Source organism: Cherax quadricarinatus, chromosome 50 (assembly GCF_038502225.1).
Source record: "Cherax quadricarinatus isolate ZL_2023a chromosome 50, ASM3850222v1, whole genome shotgun sequence".
NCBI lineage: Eukaryota > Metazoa > Arthropoda > Malacostraca > Decapoda > Parastacidae > Cherax > Cherax quadricarinatus.
The window spans coordinates 31,312,775-31,335,168 of NC_091341.1; the positions used below are offsets into that span (position 1 = coordinate 31,312,775).

A 22,394-nucleotide genomic window follows, 5' to 3' on the forward strand; every position below is an offset into this window, starting at 1 on the left:
TTCATACACATATACAACAAATTTCTAAGAAAATTTCCAAGACTGTAGGCATACTATCGAAGATACGGTACTATGTTCCACAGTCAGCCCTCCTGGCCCTATATCACTCTCTTATTTACCCCTATCTCACCTATGGAATTTGTGCATGGGGCTCAACAACAATTAACCATCTCAGACCACTAATTACTCAACAAAAGGCTGCAGTTAGAATGATAACAAATTCTCACTACAGGCAGCACACTCCACCATTATTCAATACACTAAACCTACTCACCATACAAAACATCCATACTTATTACTGCACCTATTACATACATAGAACACTTAACTCTGATATTAACCCTCCCCTCAAACGTCTCCTTGCCAACCTCAACAGAACACATGACCATAACACAAGGCACAGATCACTCTTTGATGTTCCTCGTGTCCATCTCACACTATGCAAAAACTCAATGCACATAAAAGGCCCTAAAATCTGGAATTCATTACCTGTAAATATAAAAGAAACACAACCTGTTTATAAATTCAAGTCTCTTCTCAAAGATCACTTACTCACCCAAAACCAAATAAATACTGAATAACTGAACCTTATAAATTGTATATCTTAAATGTTTCTCACAATTATATCACATAAATGTTAAACCTAAAACCGAATCTAACTTTATTATTTTTTTAAATACACTACCTAACAGAATCACTACCTAACTGAATGCAACCATATGACCTGTCTTTGTAATACTCACTTGTGCTTTATAGTAATCTGTTTACATTAATGTTTTATCACTGATTTCATCATTGCTTAGTTAATCTTAAGTTAATTTTAAGCCAGCCCGTAATGCTATGCATAGTATAAGTGGCTTTGGCATACTGCTCTTATCTGTATTTTTTTTTGTACCTCTGTAAGTGTGCTCAAATTGAAAATAAATAAATAAATAAATAAATAAATAAATGTCTTGCAAGAAGTTCCTCATGCCTGAGTAGTTCCCCCTTTTGTAGTTTGGTTTTTCCCATCCTATTCCTGCTACTCTCTCCACTTGTAGCTCAACTATGTAGTCAAAGCACAGAACCACATGATCACTAGCTCCCAGGGGCCTTTCATACATGATATCCTCGATGTCTGAACTACTCAAGGTGAATACAAGGTCCAGTCCTGCTGGATCATCCTCACCTCTCTCTCTGGTAGTGTTTCTAACATGTTGATGCATGAGGTTTTCCAGTACCACATCCATCATCTTGGCTCTCCATGTTTCGGGACCTCCATGGGACTCCAGGTTTTCCCAATTAATCTCCTTGTGATTGAAATCACCCATAACTAGTAACTTTGCTCCTCCCATGTGAGCTCTTCTGGCCACCTCGACTAGTGTGTCGACCATTGCTCTGTTGCTCTCGTCGTATTCTCCTCTTGGCCTCCTGCAGTTCTGTGGTGGGTTGTACATTACTGAAATTACCACCTTATGGCCCTCAGACTGGATTGTTCCATGCCATCCATTCCTTCCATTTTCTCAAATCCCCACTGGTTTTTAATGACCAGTGCAATTCCTCCCCCTCTCCCCCCTCTGTGTTTCCTGAGGATTTGATATCTGAGTGGAAAGATTGCATCTGTTATCCTGGTGAGTTTTGTTTCTGTGAGTGCTATTATGTCTGGTGATGTCTTCCTGATTCTTTCATGCCTCTCCTCACACTTACTTGTTATTCCATCTGCATTTGTATACCGCACCTTCAACTTCTTTTCTAAACTGTGGTCTGGGGGTTACATTGGGGTTGGGAAAGTGGGAGACCTGATAAAGAACTATGGGTGGTTGCTGTGGGAATGGAGTTTGTAATGAGATGGGTGGGGGCATAGGATATGGCATGTGTGTTTGGGGTTGTCCTGGTTGGGGGGCTTCTGTAGGTAGTTGTGAGGGAGGCTGTATTTGATCTTCCTCCTGAATCTGGGTTCTCCTGTCCACCTCCATCTTCTCTCTTCTCTCCTTTTGCCTTTATGCAATCTCTCAGTTTCTGCCTTTCTTCTTCTGTTCTGTCATGGTCGAGATACACCTTCCGGTATGCCGGCATGTCCCTTAGTCTAGCTTTCTCCTGCAGGATCCTGTTCTGAGTCGACGCTGCCTTGAACGTCACTTGCACTGGTCGGGTTCTTCTTGCAAACCCCCCTATTCTCTGAAAATTTGCCAGCTGGGTCATGTCATCTCCTTTTACTTTTATGATGCTTTCAATTGCATTTTTCCCCTTGTTTTCTTGCTTCGTAAGTTTTCTCTTCAACTTCCTGGAGCCCATAAAGACTGATTTTTCCCTTTCGTTCTCCTACTGCATATCCCTGTACCCACTGATTTGATTTAATTTCCTCCATTGCCGCTTTCCTTTCTTCAGTTTCACTATCTATTGTACTTGGGCTCAGTGGCCTGTCATTTTTCCTTCTCAGCCTTCCCTGGGCTCTGCTGTGGTCTGTTAGGGCCTCCATATATAGCTTAGCTCTTTCATTTACTGCAGTCCCCTCTGATAGGGCTTGTACATGCAGTTTTGCTCCTTCGTTCCCTACAGTCCCCTTGTTTGTGACTGAGGTAGCAGTCTCTGATGTCATTCCCAAATTGTTCTTTAGTTCTTTAGGCTTTTTAAGATTTTTCAGTTTCTCTTCTTATCTCTGTATCCTTGCCTCTGCTGCTAAGACTTGCATCTCCCACTTCTTCTAGTTTCTAGTTTCTTCTAGTTTGTTTCCCCATTCATGTTCCCTTTTCATGAGCTCTGCTGCCCAATCTTTGCAGATTCATCCTCCTGTCCCTTGGTTTTCCTTCCTGCTCTCTGGCAACCCATCTTTTTTTGTTTTGGTTGCCTCAGAATAAAAAGCTTATGTAATTCTGTGTGTTTTGTGGTGTGTTTGAGCATGAGGGGAGGGCAGGGGAGGTAGAGGAGGAAACTGTAGACAGTGGCTAAATGGGAGAGAGGTGGGGAAAGGGATTGAAGGGGGAATATGGAAAGTGAGGAGGAGTGAGAAGCAGAGGGGGAGAATGGGAGAGGGACAGGGGGAAAGAAGGAGAGGTGGGGGAGAAGGGTGAGAGAGAGGGGAGGATGAGGGGGAAGGAGTGAGAGATTGGTGTGGGAGCGGGGGGGAGTGTATGTGTGAGTCTGTATATGTGGGAACGTACGTGTGTGTGTGTGTGTGTGTATGTGTGTGTGTGTGTGTGTGTGTGTGTGTGTGTGTGTGTGTGTGTGTGTGTGTGTGTGTGTGTAGAACTATATGTGGGTTTATTAAGTGTCTGAAAAGTAGGTGGAATTGTGCGTTGGAGTGTTATGTGGAGTCGGCAGTGCTCCCTTACCTGACCACACCCTCCTGTGACCTGACCCACACCCTCCTGTGACTTGACCCACACCTACCTACTCTTCTGTACCTCTCTGCTTTTACTACCACCTAGTCTTATAGAAACCTATCTTGCCTTGTTCCATAAATTACCAATTGCTATTCCTTAATGAGTACTTGACCATATATTCTTTATCGTACTAGGAGAGTTGGACCGTTCACAATCAGTTTGGTGGTTAATTGGAAACCAAAGCCCACACCCAACAACCACACATAGGTGAATACAGTACTTGCAATGCAGCCTGTAGATTGTCCAGCTCGATGTGATGTCCTGGCATAGATCCACCTCCATTTTTTCTCGATATATAATGTACCCTATTCACTGTATTTCTTTCACTGGTCATACATTTGTTTCACTTTATTATCTTTCTTGGGTGACACATGACAATGTCACCTGGAGCACACTAGGCCTGCCCACTCTGAATGTGCCACCAAGTATCACTTACTAGATCACTTATAAAATTGTGGGTCTCCCCACTCTTATGTGGCTCAGGCAAATTGTAAATCGCTTCAAGGATTGTTCACTACCCTGACACACTTAGCGACCCTTGCAGTACACTTGGGTAGCCCCAGGGCCGGATTACCGCATAAGCAAACGAGGCATTTGCCTAGGGCCCCACGCATTTGGGGGCCCCGCGGTCCAAAGGGTTCAGGGGCTCATCCAAGACTGCACACATGGTGCAAGTGCAAATGGGTCCGTACCTAAAAAGTTCAAGTGTTTGGAGAGTAAAATTTATTTTTAAAAATTAATCAAAACAAAAATAAATAATGAAATAAAATAAAAATAAATAAACCTAACCATAGATGGCAACACTCAACACGCCTTTGTTTACATCAGAACAGCTGTGTTTTCCCGCTAACGGGTGAGTATGGGAGATTCCTCTCCAATTTTCTGTAGCAATTACACGTTATCTAGACTTGTACTGTGACAAATTAACTGAAGTGTTGTTGATAGACATTGATGTGTATGGATAAATGTTTGTTTTCGCCTCTAAATGTTAAGGGAGGTACCAGATAGGGTTACTTGACCAGTAAAGATGCATGGACCAGTAAAGACGCATGGACCAGTAAAGACGCATTTTTGGTAAAAATACTATAAAGAAAAACCTAAAAACGCAAAGTGACTTCCGTTTGTAGGTTTTAAAAGCACTTTGTCCTGTCTTTAAGTCTTCATCATTTCAATAACAGATCTCAATTGATTGATGTCCTACATCACTTCCGTCGCAAATGCTTAGTTTTCAAGTTGCGACGGAAGTGATGTAGAACATCAATTAATTTACTACATATTTCCCCAGAAACACATAAGCCACATCAGAAAATCGTTGGTTGGGTGAAACTGAAAATTGTCCCTGCATTCTTTAAATCTCATGTCCTTATCTATGGTGGTAGGCCATATATCATGCAAAACATAATGATTAGTTTAGTTATGAAAATGGTAATATAAATACCATTGTGCATTGTTCTTGGACTTAGTATGATTTCTGTTTAAGTAAATTGGAGATCAAGGAGGATGAATTAGTAAAATATTCGTAGCCCAAATCACTAACCTAATCTATGGTAAAAGTTCTGTATATGACTCCTTTCTGGTAATGTTTTGAATTTTTAGATGCGCAGCCAGAGGAAAGGGGGCTACAAGGGCCATGTCCCCCCAATTGACAGAAAAAATAAATTAATAATTAAAAAATTAATAATAATTGATAATGAAAAATTTGTATTTGCATGATTACAGACAGTGATACATCCTCATTATGGCATCTCGTGAACGTGATGTTGGACGTTCTTATGCGAGTGGGTCACAGAAAAGAAAGAAGAAAATTCAAGAAGAAGAACAGAAAAAGAAAGATGTAGGAAGCTGCAGAAAGATCACAGACGTATTCACGAAAACAGTTTCTGATGTTACCAGTACAGTTGAATCTGCAGATACGTCAGATCATACAGGAAGCCCTCCCTCCATTATTTCTCAGCCAGCATCTACTTCTTTTGTGTCTCCTCTCAATGTCTCAACGGACATTTTATCCACAGGATTTGTCTTAAAAGATCCTGCCTCATGGTCAAATGTAATCCCAGATTCTCTACGTAATGCTTTCATTGCAGAAAACTTCAGTCAAACTCTGAACATTGACTTTAGGAAATCAGCAAGGATTTATGATGATGGAAGTCGTCGTTGTTTAAAGTCCTCTATGTTTTATAGGAAGCTTGCAAATTCAGAAACTGTGAAAAGATCATGGATGGTATACTCTGAAAGCTCAGGAAAAGTGTACTGTTCAGCATGCAAGCTATTTTCTACCAAAGAAAATACCTTCACACAGGTGTTCAATGACTGGAAAAATTCCAAGCGTTTCGAGGAACATGAAAACAGCACCACTCACAGGAGCTGCATTTTAGCCAGTGTATTTCGTGCACAGAAAAAAGGCTTATTGGATTCTCATTTGGAAAATCAAACTGAAAAAGAGCGCACTTATTGGAGAAAAGTTCTAGAAAGAGTTGTTGCTGTTGTAAAATTCTTAGCTCTAAGAGGACTTGCTTTCCGTGGAGAAAATGAGGTTTTTGGTTCGGAAAACAATGGCAATTTCCTAGGGATCATAGAACTGTTAGCACAATTCGATCCATTCTTAGCAAATCATGTGTCACGCCTTGGGAATGCAGGAAGAGGCACTGTATCTTACATATCATCTACTATATGCAATGAATTTATTGAACTGATGACTAAGAAGGTCCTCAATAACATCATAGCAGCTGTGAAAACTGCAAAATACTTTGCAATAAGTGTAGATTCAACACCAGATATTTCACATACAGATCAATTGACATTCATTGTTCGCTTTGTCGACTCCAGTGGTAAGCCTGTAGAGCGCTTTATAAAAATCATTCCTCTTTCAGGCCATGATGGAGAAACAATGATGAATGTAGTACTGGATACTCTGCTTGAAGATGATCTCTCTATTATGGATTGCCGTGGCCAGAGCTACGACAATGCAAGTAACATGTCGGGTAAATATAATGGAACAAGGTGGTCAGCACAGCATGATGCAACACATGCTTTGAAAGACAGTTTTGCTAAAATACGTTCTGCTTTGATCCAAATAGCAGAGGATGAAGACCAGACAGCAACTACAAGAAGCGAAGCAGCCAGCTTAGCATCAAAATTGGAAGATTTTGAATTGGCCTTACTCTGTGTGCTTTGGGACTGTATACTGGAACGGTTAAATGCCACGAACAAGACACTTCAGAAAATTGAAATTGAAATGGCTACTTGTGCTAACCTCTATGCAGGCTTAGTGGAATTTGTAAGCTCACTTCGCAATGATGAAGCTTTTGAAATGTTTGAGGAGAAAACTAAACTGCTGGTGAAAGACTACAGTTACCGGGCTGATCATCAGCGGTCAAGGAAGAGGAAACGCAATTTTGAAGAGCCAGACAATGAAACTGTGTTGCTACCAAGGCAGAAATGTAAGACAGCTACATACTTCGTCATTCTGGATTCACTGATTACAGAATTGGTGAAAAGAAAAGAAATCTACCAGAATCTCAATGAAAGTTTGGATTTCTGTTCAAAATTACTACTATGCCAGATGCAGAATTGAGAGAAGCTGCATTAAAGTTGCAACAACACCTTTCAGCAGATGTTCAGGACACATTTGTTGAAGAAATAGTTCATTTTTCTGGGTATATGAATCAGATTAAAGCTCCACCTGAAAAATGTGCACCCTCAGCTGCTTTGAAACATTTAAGAAATGCAGGTATCTCAGAAACCTTCCCTAATGTTGACATAGTGTATCGCCTTTACCTAACACTTCCAGCTACTAACTGTGAAGGAGAACGTTCATTTTCTGTTTTGAAAAGAGTGAAAAACCAGCTCCGTTCAACAATGAGCCAAGACAAATTGTGTAACCTAGCCTTGTTGACCATTGAGTATGATCTAACAAGAAATATTGATTTTCAGAATATAATTGATGATTCTGCCAATATGAAATCCAGAAAAAAGTTTATTTAAGAAGTGCCTATGAATATAAACAATTCTTTACTTTCTTGAGTTTATATGATTTGATAGTCTTATGCATGATGCAATGATAACAATAATGGTCAGTGATTTATAAAGGGAATAATAGTGCTGTAGTAGTTATGCTGAATATAATAGGTACATGATGTCACTACTTTAATAGCCTAATCTAGTAATACTATGCTGTCTTGAGTTTATTCTCTTTAAAATGCATGATTTAACAAGATAGTTATAATGGCTGTTGGTAAATGGTTTTGGTTGTCTTGATGTACTTTCCCTATTAAATTTAATCTAAATAGCCAGAATGTATTTAATTAAACCTTAAACAGGCTCACACCAACCCCCCACCCCACCCCCAAGCTGGAAGGGGTTGCTTCGCTTACCAGTAACTCAAAGGGGCCCCGCCAATCTGAATAGCCTAGGGCCCGGAGACTTCTTAATCCGGCCCTGACCGTAGCCCTCAAAAACATTTATATTTGCAGAGTATGGAAGGTGTGACCCTCGCACGTGGTGTCCCTACAATGTACTCACCTAATTGTGGTTGCAGGGGTCGAGACTCAGCTGCTGGCCCCGCCTCTTCACTGATTGCTACTAGGTCCTCTCTCTACTTCCTGAGCTTTGTCATACCTCGTCTTAAAGCAATGTATGGTTCCTACCTCCACTACATCACTTGCTAGGCTATTCCACTTCCTGACGACTCTGAAGAAATACTTCCTAACATCCCTGTGACTCGTCTGAGTCTTCAGCTTCCAATTGTGAACCTTTGTTTCTGTGTCCCTTCTCTGGAACAACATGTCTCTGTCCACCTTATCTATTTTATGCAGTATTTTGTATGTTGTTATCATGTCTCACCTGACCCTCCTATCCTCCAGTGTAGACAGTCCGATTTCCTTCTACCTTTCTTCATAAGATATACCCCTGAGCTCCGGAACTAGCCTTTACCTGGAGTTTACCTGGAGAGAGTTCCGGGGGTCAACGCCCCCGCGGCCCGGTCTGAGACCAGGCCTCCTGGTGGATCAGAGCCTGATCAACCAGGCTGTTGCTGCTGGCTGCACGCAAACCAACATACGAGCCACAGCCCGGCTGATCCGGAACTGACTTTAGGTGCTTGTCCAGTGCCAGCTTGAAGACTGCCAGGGGTCTGTTGGTAATCCCCCTTATGTGTGCTGGGAGGCAGTTGAACAGTCTCGGGCCCCTGACACTTATTGTATGGTCTCTTAACGTGCTAGTGACACCCCTGCTTTTCATTGGGGGGATGGTGCATCGTCTGCCAAGTCTTTTGCTTTCGTAGTGGGTGATTTTCGTGTGCAAGTTCGGTACTAGTCCCTCTAGGATTTTCCAGGTGTATATAATCATGTATCTCTCCCTCCTGCGTTCCAGGGAATACAGGTTTAGGAACCTCAAGCGCTCCCAATAATTGAGGTGTTTTATCTCCGTTATGCGCGCCGTGAAAGTTCTCTGTACATTTTCTAGGTCGGCAATTTCACCTGCCTTGAAAGGTGCTGTTAGTGTGCAGCAATATTCCAGCCTAGATAGAACAAGTGACCTGAAGAGTGTCATCATGGGCTTGGCCTCCCTAGTTTTGAAGGTTCTCATTATCCATCCTGTCATTTTTCTAGCAGATGCGATTGATACAATGTTATGGTCCTTGAAGGTGAGATCCTCCGACATGATCACTCCCAGGTCTTTGACGTTGGTGTTTCGCTCTATTTTGTGGCCAGAATTTGTTTTGTACTCTGATGAAGATTTAATTTCCTCATGTTTACCATATCTGAGTAATTGAAATTTCTCATCGTTGAACTTCATATTGTTTTCTGCAGCCCACTGAAAGATTTGGTTGATGTCTGCCTGGAGCTTTGCAGTGTCTGCAATGGAAGACACTGTCATGCAGATTCGGGTGTCATCTGCAAAGGAAGACACGGTGCTGTGGCTGACATCCTTGTCTATGTCGGATATAAGGATGAGGAACAAGATGGGAGCGAGTACTGTGCCTTGTGGAACAGAGCTTTTCACCGTAGCTGCCTCGGACTTTACTCTGTTGACGACTACTCTCTGTGTTCTGTTAGTGAGGAAATTATAGATCCATCGACCGACTTTTCCTGTTATTCCTTTAGCACGCATTTTGTGCGCTATTACGCCATGGTCACACTTGTCGAAGGCTTTTGCAAAGTCTGTATATATTACATCTGCATTCTTTTTGTCTTCTAGTGCATTTAGGACCTTGTCGTAGTGGTCCAATAGTTGATGCAAACCTTTGCACTTTCTCTAATTTCTTGACGTGCTTGACCAGGTGTGGGTTCCAAACTGGTGCTGCATACTCCAGTATGGGTCTGATGTACACAGTGTACAGTGTCTTGAAGGGGCAGCCACAGCAAGCAACAACAAGGCTGCTCCTATATCTTGCCGTCCCCTGGGACTATCCGAACTCCAGTGATGGCCAAATTTGTAAGTACTGCTGCAACAACATGCAAGGAACCTATAGTGACATAAAAACTGACGGTGACGACAACGAAATGGACTAAATATGACAAAAGAGGGACCGGCATTCAAGTACCAGACCTGCTGCCAGACGTGAACCAGACATGAGACGTTTTCCACTACAATGAAATAACTGACCTCCATATCAACTGCACCAGTGTTTAACGGGAAGACAACATGGCAGAAAACCTGATCAACTAAATCTCCAAGGAAATGACAGGTCTGTAGGACTTTTTTCTTCAGTGCCAAACGAGGGAAAGAATTGAGCATTTAAACATGGCTGACCGGCATCCAAACAGCCGCTACTGCCAGACGTACAACTAGCGAAGTGAAATTCTCATCTTTACTGACGTTCATCTGTTGACAGTAGCATCATATCTGTACCACCATCATATCACCTGTACCAGTGCTAACGAGAGGGAAACACAGGAGACATCGTCAAATCAACAGTACAAAACTCCAAGGTTATTGGTCGGATATCCCTCAGTGCCAGTCGTGGGAAAGAAGTGAATAGTTAAACAGTCAAGGTTAATGTTTTAGTAGCTGACCTATATTCAGCTGACCAGTGTACAGTGAGAGAATCATAGCAGAAAACGCCAAATATATCTATAAACTCAAGGAAAGTCAGGTTGTAGGTGGCGTTACTCCCCTCAGTGTTTTAAAAATGGCTGAGTCAGCAGAACAGGTCAGGAGACAACACCACACAACCCCCGATAAATGGAATTGAGGGGGATTTGGAAGGATAAAACCATGGATTAAACCTTTCTGATCTACCAGAATGGAAAGGAGTTAGAAGTTAATTGGGGAAGCCAGACTGTGAAGTGAGATGGGAAGGGGAGTGTGTAATAAGGGGTTAACTGTAAGGGTTTCGTGAAGTTAAGGGAAAAGTGAGCAGTGAAGAGGGTTTTGAAGAAGAAATTTTACTAGTAATTCAGTGGTGATTGCTAAAGCAGATACTAAGTGTACTAGGGACTGGAAAAGAGAAATAAATATTATTGTATATGAGTAAAAGAGCGAAGAGTGAAAATGGCAGGCATTAGGGGGGTACAGGCTGCCATAATTATATTTATATTTCTTCTTCAATTCCATGAAGAAAGAAATCAGTCATGGGGGCTGGAAAAGGTGAATGGAGTAACAGCGCCCTGGACAGTAAAAGCCCAACAGTTGCCATCCTACCAGAAAAGTAAATGTCACTATCGCTGCAAGGTATGGCAACACTGCATACCCAAACAAAAACAGTGGCACACAGCTCTTATTGTAGCGCTCTTAAGTGGTGATATCCAAATTAATCCAGGACCTCAAACTATTGTGCAGAGGCAAAACAGACAGATAAATGACGGCGATAATGACGGTCTAGTAGCTAGGAATGATAACCTTAACTCCATATGTAATACATACATAGGTCAATGTGAGACGATACAGCCATTATTATCTCAAACACTACCAAACAGATGCATACACTGTACTAAAGTACGCATGAAAAACAGAAAAGGCACCTTATGTAAAATGTGTAAGGGGTGGGTGCATGATGGATGTATGTACAATTATAGCAACGGTGCCAGAATTCATTTTGTGTGTAACAAATGCACTTTGGCACAGTTACCCTTTAGCAGTGATGACGTTGATTTACCTAATTTTAATACAAATGACCCATTGCCATATATTGATGATTATGATTGTTTTATGAAAACAGGCCTTCACTTTATTCATGTCAATGCAAGATCACTTCTTCCTAAATTGGCAGAGATTAGGATTCTAGCTAACAAAATTAGGGCGGCAGTTATAACCATCTCTGAATCTTGGTTGGATGATACGGTGACTGACTACGAGGTCAAAATAGATGGTTACAATATAAAACGCTTAGATAGGAACAGAAAGGGTGGTGGAGTATGTGCCTACATTAGAAATGACTTAGCTTACAACCCAAGACCTGATTTAAATAACAATAAACTGGAGATTCTATGGTTTGAAGTGCTGCTTCCTAAGACCAAACCCAGGACCAGTTCTTAGAAGACTTTTCCAGAGTCTTGTCCGGAGTTGAAAACAATTGCGAGACAATAATACTGGGCGACTTCAATATCTGTTTTCAGCAGCAAAATAACGGGCTATGCAAAAGGTATAAGCAAATTCTAGGATTAAATAGTTACACTCAACTAATTAATACTCCAACCCGGATCACACAGTTCTCAGCCACCCTAATTGACCACATACTTTGTAACCGCTCTGAGAACATTAGTCAGTCAGGCGTCATTACCACAGGTCTTAGTGATCATTTCATCATTTACTGCACCAGGAAAATCACTAGGGATAGGATAGGCCTACACAGGACAATAAAAATGAGGTCAACTAGAAACTACAGTAAAGAAACGCTGGTAAATAGGCTACACAATTGTGACTGGACAGAGATAACAAGTTGCACGGACGTAAACGATGCCTGGGAAAAATTCAAAACAATGTTCACTACCATCCTTGATAATATTGCACCAGTTAAAGAGGTTAGGATTAAACGAAGAACTGAACCCTGGATAAATACTGAGATATTAGATAATATGAAATTCAGAGACCAGCTGCTAAAAAGATTTAAAGCAAACAGACAGGATATTGCAGCACTAAATGAATTCCAAAGGGTGAGGAACAGAGTACAGAGACTTATAAAAGGAGCAAAGGCAAAGCACTACTGCTCAAAAATTGAAGAGTATAAGCATAACCCCAGAAAGCTCTGGCAACAACTAAAACAGTTGGGGTATAGCCATAAGCCAGTAGATAGGTCTAACATAGTACTCACTATCGATAATGAGGTATGCCACGAAACATCTAAGGTGGCAAATTGCTTTAATTCCTACTACACATCTGTTGCATCAACACTAGTAAGTAAACTACCAGCTGCATCAAATACCTTTAACACAGACTCTGATAAGTTTCAAACATACTATACCAATAAAGGGGTAACCCCAAACAGTTGTCAACTAGTAAGTGTATCTCATGACTTTATTCAAAAAGAACTAAGCAGGTTAAACCCAACTAAGAGCACAGGCCCTGATAACATCCCGTCTAAGTTCGTAAAAGATGGTGCTTCTGAACTGTCAATCCCTATTGCTCACATAATAAATCTATCAATCACCACTAATACCGTACCGGAGGGGTTCAAGGAGGCCAGAGTTACTCCTATCTTCAAGAAAAATAGTAGGTCTGATGTAAGCAACTATAGGCCTGTTAGTATACTCAGTATAATATCTAAAATTCTAGAGAGGGCGGTGTATTCTCAAGTAGTTAAGTACCTTAATGACAACAACATTCTCCATAGCTATCAATCGGGCTTTAGAAGATCCTACTCAACCGACACCTCCCTTATTAATCTGATGGATTACCTGAGAACTGAAATGTCAAAGGGGAACCTCATAGGTATGGTAACCTTAGACCTGCAAAAGGCCTTCGATACTGTCAACCACAATATATTATGTAATAAACTTCAAGCTATCGGTATAGGTTCTGTAGACTGGTTTAAGTCCTACCTTAGCAACAGGAGACAAATAGTCAAAATCAACAAAACAGAATCAGAACCCCTGCCGATAACATGTGGAGTTCCCCAAGGTAGTATTCTAGGTCCCTTATTATTCTTATGTTATGTCAATGATATGCCTATCAGTGTCAAGTGCAAACTCCTCCTGTATGCAGATGACAGTGCTCTGTTAGTGTCAGGTAAAGACCCACAAGATATTGCTAATGTTTTAACACTGGAACTGGAGTCCTGCAGCAAATGGTTAGTAGACAACAAACTATCATTACACCTAGGGAAAACTGAAGCCATTCTCTTTGGCACGAAACATAAACTGAGAAGGGTAAATAATTTTAATGTTCAATGTAATGGGGAGCCCATCACTTTGGTTTCATCAGTAAAATATTTGGGAATACCCTTTGACCCATGCATGTCAGGAGAATTGATAGCGAATGCCAGACTGAAGTTCCTGTATAGACAAGCACAGTGTCTACCTACTGAGGCTCGCAGGACCCTATGTCTAGCCCTTATACAATGCCATATGGATTACGCTTGCTCTTCTTGGTACTCTGCCTTGACAAAAAAAAACTGAAAGATAGACTGCAAATCACCCAGAACAAAATAGTAAGATTCATCCTGGGGCTGGGACCAAGAGAACATGTAGGCCAGGATGAATTACAGCAGTTGGATATGCTGAATGTTGAAGACAGAGTAAAACAACTGAAGCTAAATCATGTTTATAAAATTGCTCACAAACAATGTCCAGAATATCTTGCTGTCAATTTTGTCAAGGTTGGGAACCGCAGCAATCATAGTACTAGGGGGAGAGAGCACAACTTTGTAGTAGCCACAGTCAGTGGCCAGGCTTCAAACACCTTTTATTGTACAACAATAAAGGAATGGAACAGACTACCCGCACATGTCAAAGCCAGTCATAGCGTGAACCAGTTCAAGAAGAGTGCCAAAAGGTGTCTGATGAATGTAGCTACAGAAAGGGAGGGGAATGATTTTCTATTTTTTATCTAACATACGTGTAAATTTTACCGTATTCCTAGTAATGACCCTCGTATTGTAGATAGTCTTAATGACCTTGGTGTAGTAGATAGTCTTTTTAGTATGATAATAAGATGTTATCTTCATTGTAGAATAATAAGAAAATATTATAACCTTTATATTATAATAATAAGGTAAAAGGACCACAATGGAAATAAGTCACTCTGTCTGACTTTTTTGGGTTATCCTAGGTTCTCTACACATATGCTGCTATGTATGATAATTCTATGTAACTGTATTTGTGTATACCTGAATAAACTTACTTACTTACTTAACCGGGCCTGCTCAGCGCGAACGAAAAATTTTGTCGAAAAATTCACAAATTGAGTTAATCTTATAGAAAAATAGCTTAACTCTCTGGCAATACAATGGTACCAGAATCATTGTTCTACGACATTCCTACAAGGAATTATGGTCATTTAAAACACCTAGGGTGACGTCACCACCCGCGGCAGGTCTGCTCACCTGTCGTCAATTTTCATTTTTTTTCGTTTTTTTTTTTCGTGTATTTATTGTATTATTCTTTTTAAGATAATAATTGACGATTTGGCATCACAATACAGTGGGTGGGACTTATACGTAGACTTCCAGCGAACCAGGAACCTTCTGGCACCATTTTGCTGACGTCATGGAAAATTCCAGTCTCGGTGTGTGGCTTCAATATAACGCTATTATAGCTTCTACGGCTTATTTATCTATCACAATTGATCTAATATGACATAAACAATATAAATAACAAAGAAATATGGTAAATACCCCAGAATGAATAATATATGGCATATTCCTAGAGCGTTCCCACGGGAATATAAGATTCCCATAGTCAGGGATGGGCTTCCATTCTCCTTCTTTCACCTCCAGGGTCCTTATGTTAAAGAAAACGGACATGGGTAACTATGATATACACTCGTAATGCAGTATAAGACTGAGAAAAATGCTATTTTCTCGAAAAAAAAAAAAAAATCGGTGGTCCGGCTGTTTCGCGGATTATCTCGGAAGTAAGTTATTCACATATATAAGCCAGTGTTTTCGTTAATAATAGCAGGAATGCAATGCAATTCACAGAGAACATAAAGGAAAGATTGTTTTACAACGAAATGGACACTTTTTGAGATATCATAATTTGCTTTATATTTTTGTGAGGGCAAAAGTCAGATATTTGGCTGAATTTCAAAACCATACAAACTTTATTTTTTTTTAAGAATGAAGAAAGGATAAATTACAGTTGGGATAATCATCAGAAATACAGTTTAGCATTGTTTTATGCGTAGATAATGCCAAAACAGCTTCTCCAAGTCCCATTACGAATATACTGTTCAATATGCATGATTATTAGTATATAATTATTTTCTTAGTTGTTTTTTGAGCTATCTTATTGAAACTTGGTCACATTACTATTGAAAGGTGCTTCTTTACGTACAAAAAAAAAAAAAAAAATGAAAGAAATCAAACAAAAAATAAAGAAGTTCAGGTGCGGACGCTCTATACTGCCTTGAACGATTCCTTACTAAGGTATCGGAACGCTATTCTCAGGTTTGCCAGGCGCCCGTATGCTGCAGCAGTTATCTGGTTGATGTGTGCTCCGGAGACGTGCTCGGTGTTATGGTCACTCTAAGATCTTTCTCCTTAAGTGAGGTTTGCAGTCTTTGGCCACCTAGTCTATACTCTGTCTGTGGTCTTCTTTGCCCTTCTCTGATCTTCACAACTCTGCATTTGGTAGGGTTGAATTTAAGAAGCCAGTTGCTGGACCACGTGTCCAGCCTGTCCACGTCTCTTTGAAGTCCTGCCTGATCCTCATCTGATTTAATTCTCATTAATTTCACATCTGCAAACAGGGACACCTCTGAGTCTATCCTTTCCATCATGTCATTCACATATACCAAAAATAGCACTGGTCCTAGGACCAACCCCTGTGGGACCCCGCTCATCACAGGTGCCCACTGTGATACCTCATCCCGTACCATGACTTGTTGCCTCCCTTTCAGGTATTCTCTGATCCATTGCAGTACCCTTCCTGTTATATGCACCTGATCCTCTAGTTTCTGCACTAATCTCTGGTGAGGAACGGTGTCGAAGGCCTTCTTGCAGTCCAAAAAAATGCAATCAACCCACCCCCCTCTCTCTCGTATCTTACTTCTGCAACTTTGTCATAAAACTCCAGAAGGTTTATGACACAGGATTTGCCTTCCATGAATCCGTGCTGGTTGTCGTTTATAATCTTGTTCCATTCCAGGTGCTCCACCACTCTCCTGATAATCTTCTCCATGACTTTACATACTATATACGTCAGTGATGCTGGTCTGTAATTTAGTGCCTCTTTTCTGTCTCCTTTTTTTAAAAAGGGGGAACTTTATTTGCAGTCTTCCATACCTCAGGTAGTTGCCCAGTTTCAAGGGATATGTTGAAGATTGCTCCCTCCCTGAGGACCCACAGGGAGATGTCCGGTCCCATTGCCTTTGAGGTATCAAGGTCACTTAGCAGCTTCTTCACCTCCTCCTCAGTTGTGTGCATGTTGTCCAGCACTTGTTGGTGTCCCCCTGTTTCCTGTCTTCCCAGAGTCCTTCCTGTCCCCATTGTGAATTCTTCCTTAAATCTCGTGTAGAGCTCCTCGCATTCCTCTTGATCGTTTCTTCTGAGTTCCCCACCTTCTTTCCTCAGCCTGGTCACCTGGTCTTTGACTGTTGTCCCTCTCTTAATGTGGCTAAACAGCAGTTTCGGGTCAGACTTGACTTTCGATGCTATTTTTTTTTTGTACTGTCGCTGGGCCGCCCTCCTTATCTGTGCATATTCATTTCTGGCTCTTTGACTGACCTCCTTGTTTTCCTGGGTCCTTTGCCTTCTGTACCTCTTACATTCTCTAATGCACTTAGTTTTTGCCTCCCTGCACCTTCGGGTAAACCAAGGACTCTCTTTGGTCTTCCCATTGTTTCTGTTGCCCTTGGGAACAAACCTTTCCTCTGCCTCCTTGCATTTTGTTGTTACATATTCCATCATTTCATTTACTGACTTTCCTACCATTCTTCTGTCCAGCTGAACCTCCCGCAGGAAGTTCCTCATACCTGTGTAGTCCCCCCTTTTACAGTTTGGCTTTTCCCATTCGACTCCTGTTACCCTCTCCACTTGTAACTCTACTATGAAATCAAAACTCAGAACTAAGTAGTCACTAGCTCCGAGTGGCCTCTCATATGTGATGTCATCAGTGTCTGAACTACTCGGGGTGAACACAAGGTCCAGTCTTGCTGGTTCATCCTCCCCTCTCTCTCTGGTAGTGTCCTTGATGTATTGATGCACGAGGTTTTCCAGTACCACATACATCATCTTGGCTCTCCATGTTTTGGGACCCCCATGAGGCTCCAGGTTTTCCCAGTCGATCTCCCTGTGGTTGAAATCTCCCATGACCAGTAACTCTGCATGATTGAGCTCTTCGTGCCACCTCAGCCAGTGTGTCCACCATCGCTCTGTTGTTCTCGTCATATTCCTCTCTTGGCCTCCTGCAATTCTGTGGTGGGTTATACATCACTGCAATGACTACCTTATGTTCCCCAGACTGAATTGTACCTCTATGTAGTCCCTTTCTCCAATCTCGTCCATGCCTTCCATTTCCTCAAAACTCCATAGGTTTTTTACGAGCAGTGCAACCCCTCCTCTCCTTCTGTTCCTTCTATCTTTCCTCAGGATCTGATATCCCGGTGGAAAGACTGCATCTTTTATTGTCTCAGTGAGTTTAATTTCTGTGACTGCTATGATGTCTGGGAACTTGTCGTTGATTCTTTCATGCCACTCATATTTATTTGCTATTCCATCTGCATTTGTGTACCACACCTTCAGCTTCTTGTCTATCACGGTGGACCTGGGAAAATATTGGGGTTGGGGAGTGGGAGCCCTGGGGGCCTATGGGGGTTTGTGGTGTGGGTGGGGTTTATGATGGGGGGGAGAGGGCAGAGGGAAGTGTTCAGGTTTTGGTTGAGCTTGTTCAGTTGTGTTGGGGTAGTCACGGTGTGGGTGGGGTTTTTTGGTGAGGGGGTGGGGTTTGTGGTGAGGGGGTGGAGGCAGAGGGAACAGTGTGTGGGTTTTGGTTGAGATTATTCAGTTGCTTCAGGGTTGTTGTGGTTGGAGTCCTGCGGATGTCTCTATAGGGTGTATTTGTCCTTCCACCTGAGTCTGGGCTCTGCTTGTCTTCATCGATGCATCCTGTTCCTCCTTTCGTCTTTGTGCCCTCTCAGTATCGTCCTTTCCTCCTGTGTTCTGTCTCAATCTAGGTACACTCTCCGGTACTCTGGTTTGTCCCTCAGTCGTGCTTTCTCCTGTAGGACCCTGGTTCGAGCTGATTCTGCCTTGAAGATTACTTTGACAGGCCATCTCCTCCTGCTCTTAAACCACCCAATTCTCCGAAAATTTGCCACCTGGGTCATGTCTCCCTGACCTATTGCTCTCATGATACCTTTGATCGCTTTCTTCTCCCCCTGGTTTCTTTCATGTTAGGTTTCTCCTTCGACTTCTTGGAGCCCATAGACAAACACTGACCGCTCCCTCTCCTCCTCCCACTGTCTCTCTTTGCATCCTCTGAGGTGTTTTAGCTCCTTCCATCGAAACATTCCTGCCTTCAACTCCTGCAATAAATAAAAAGGCACAATACCGTGACTTTGTAAATGGTCCAAGTCGGACTGAAACGTCGTCATAAGCGCCTCTCTATGCGCGGGTTATTTGTGTATTCAACCCCTGCCCTTGCTGCAGCCTCTATCCTCAGTGGACTGTCTTCCCTGCTCAGCTGTTCCTTGACTGTTAGTCTCTGCATGTCATGTCTCCTTCATTGTCTTCAGGCATCTCATTTGGTCTTCTTGTACTCATCTTTTCCTGAATCCATACAGCCCCCTCATCTGTGACTGGTATAGAAGTTCCTGATGTCATGTCTGTACTGTCCTTTGTCTCTCTAGTCTATTTCAAATTTTTTAGCTCCTCTTCTAAGCACTTTATCTTATCTTCTACTGCTCAGATTTGTAGTCCTCACTTCCTGCTCTCTTCAGCTATCCTCTCCTCCATTACCCTGCCGAGCTCTGCTAGCTTCCTTCCCCACTCTTCCTCCATTTTTTTGAGCTCTAACTCCCAATCTTCCCTTCCAGGTTCCTCCGTCCTGGGTTCGACCTCCAGACCCCTGGGTCTCCACCTCTTGGGTTACCCATTTTTTTTTTACCACAGAAAGGAGCTTGAGAGAGAGAGAGAGGGAGAGAGAGAGAGAGAGAGAGAGAGAGAGAGAGAGAGAGAGAGAGAGAGAGAGAGAGAGAGAGAGAGAGAGAGAGAGAGAGAGAAGAGAGAGAGAGAGAGAGAGAGAAAGAGAGAGAGAGAGAATGTAAGGGGGAAGGCTAGGGATGATGAATGAGAAGTGAGGGGAAGCCAGGGGGGAGGGGAAGGAGGAAAGGGAAGATAAATAGAAGGTGTAAGTGAGGGGGAGAGAAATAGTATCAGAGGGGGAGAGAGAAAGATGGAGAGTTATATCCATTTATCCTCGTACATCACGCGCTCCTCAAGTGATTTCACTTTTCACTTTTGGTAGGATACACTTCACAATCGGTTAGCACACTTATTATTTATATTGGTACACCACCTGTTATGACGTCACTATTTCAATAAGGCCTAATCCTGCCACCTTCCCTAGTTATGTATTTTTTTCTTTTCTTCCTTTTCTTATTAACTTTTTCACTCTCACTGTATGCTGTACCACATTTCACTTGTTACAGACCTCTCGTAATTCTTGGACACCTACTTTCACACTCGCTTTGTTCTTTGTATATTTGCAAGTGTGTGGCAACAGATGCCTACTAGGCCCCTAACGAATTGGCACTTTGATTTTTTTTATATAATTTCAGTCTTCCTCTCACCTTTTTTTTAACTAATAACTTTGGTTATCACTTGAACAAATGTGACACCACCTATGACTGCTGCACCTCTCCTACCAACGGTTTATAAGCTCCTTCTCCGCACGTATGCCGTATTCTATTCAAGATTGATGGACTGACCACATCGACTCAAGGTTAAGGGACTGATTACCTCATTCTCCTCCTGTTCTTCAAGATTCTCCTTTGTATGGACTGATGAAGCCACTGTGTGGCGAAACGTTTCCTCAATAAAGATTCCCAAGAGTTGCACATGTGTCTAATTTATCAACATGTCGGTTCTCTGAACCATTCATCTACAAACCTGTCAGACACTGCAACTTCTTGGGATCTTAATTCTTGGGAATTCATCGCTTGCCTAATTCTTGGGCACGACCTACTTCCACATTGAACAAATGTGACACCACCTATGACTGCTGCACCTCTCCTACCAACGGTTTATAAGCTCCTTCTCCGCACGTATGCCGTATTCTATTCAAGATTGATGGACTGACCATATCGACTCAAGGTTAAGGGACTGGTTACCTCATTCTCCTCCTGTTCTTCAAGATTCTCCTTTGTATGGACTGATGAAGCCACTGTGTGGCGAAACGTTTCCTCAATAAAGATTCCCAAGAGTTGCACATGTGTCTAATTTATCAACATGTCGGTTCTCTGAACCATTCATCTACAAACCTGTCAGACACTGCAACTTCTTGGGATCTTAATTCTTGGGAATTCTTCGCTTGCCTAATTCTTGGGCACGACCTACTTCCACATTGAACAAATGTGACACCACCTATGACTGCTGCACCTCTCCTACCAACGGTTTATAAGCTCCTTCTCCGCACGTATGCCGTATTCTATTCAAGATTGATGGACTGACCACATCGACTCAAGGTTAAGGGACTGATTACCTCATTCTCCTCCTGTTCTTCAAGATTCTCCTTTGTATGGACTGATGAAGCCACTGTGTGGCGAAACGTTTCCTCAATAAAGATACCCAAGAGTTGCACATGTGTCTAATTTATCAAAGGACTGTTTACTGACGGTAATTTGAGCCCTATTTGCCAGTCGAGTTCTAGACATCAGATGCCCATCATTAGTTTCCTTCTGTGTTAGTCGCTCTCTCTCTCTCTCTCTCTCTCTCTCTCTCAGGGTTTAAGGTTCCTAACTTTATCTACAAGCTAAGAGTTGTTTCCAACACCAGCTCATAGGAAAGCCTTGTTATTGTTATGGGACATAAAAGTATTGAACAGGATGAAGTGGTCCAGTGATTTCATTTGGTCAACCAACCTTAATTCATTGATGTCATTATGCTGTACTAGCATTTTTCAGACTCGAGTCATCCTAGGAATAAATGATCTCAAATGAAGGGATGTTTTGGAGATGGGTACAGTCAGTGTGTAGTTGCTGTTTGTTGTCCGTATTGTTGTGTAGCTCACTTCTTGCTGTCCTCGGAGTAGAGCCAAGTATGGTACATTGACAATATTGGCCTTGTGCATAACAATAGGGCCACCCACATCATTTCTGTACTGAAGGCTTTGCTGAAAAGACAGATCTATCTGCTGAGTGTAGGCGAGAGATGAGCCATCTTGTTCTGTTTTCTCTTCTGAGAAATCGCAGATGAGGCAGAGGGTAGACAGTCCTAGAAAGTGCAGCATACTCAAGATGTGAGAGTAATTGCTCCAGTAGTGTCTTGTTGATTCTGTCTAGTTGAGAACTACACTTAGAGATCTACCTTGAAGGTAATCATTGAGAAGGCATAAAGCAGCGGCAGCGACTCCAGTGGTTGCAGTTTTGCCAAGAGTCCCTGGAGCCATACTCAGTCGAAAGCACCAGCAATGTCCCGTGACTGGTGCTACTTAGAGGAGAGGTTGACAGCAGAGACCTTTCCCGAAGTCATATTGACGGTCATAAAAAAGGGGGTGGTAGTCGAGAAACGCTGTCATCTGCCCTGTGATTAATGTCTCAAGTACCTTGCCATTGATTGGCAGGAGTAACACTGGTTTGCAGTTGCTGATTTCCGCTCTGCTCTTCTTTTTGTGAACAGGGACTACATTTGCCTCTTTTCACAGAGAAGACCATTTACTCTGTGCTAGATACCGCTGACAGAAGAAAGAGGTGCTGCTAGCTGGTATGCACATC

General features: G+C 42.1%; 1 protein-coding gene across 1 annotated transcript in view; it reads right to left on the reverse strand.

The window, feature by feature from the left end:
- LOC138854137 (glucose dehydrogenase [FAD, quinone]-like) overlaps positions 1-22,394 on the reverse strand; it is a 132,727-nt gene that overhangs the window by 30,287 nt on the left and 80,046 nt on the right. The window lies entirely within an intron of this gene.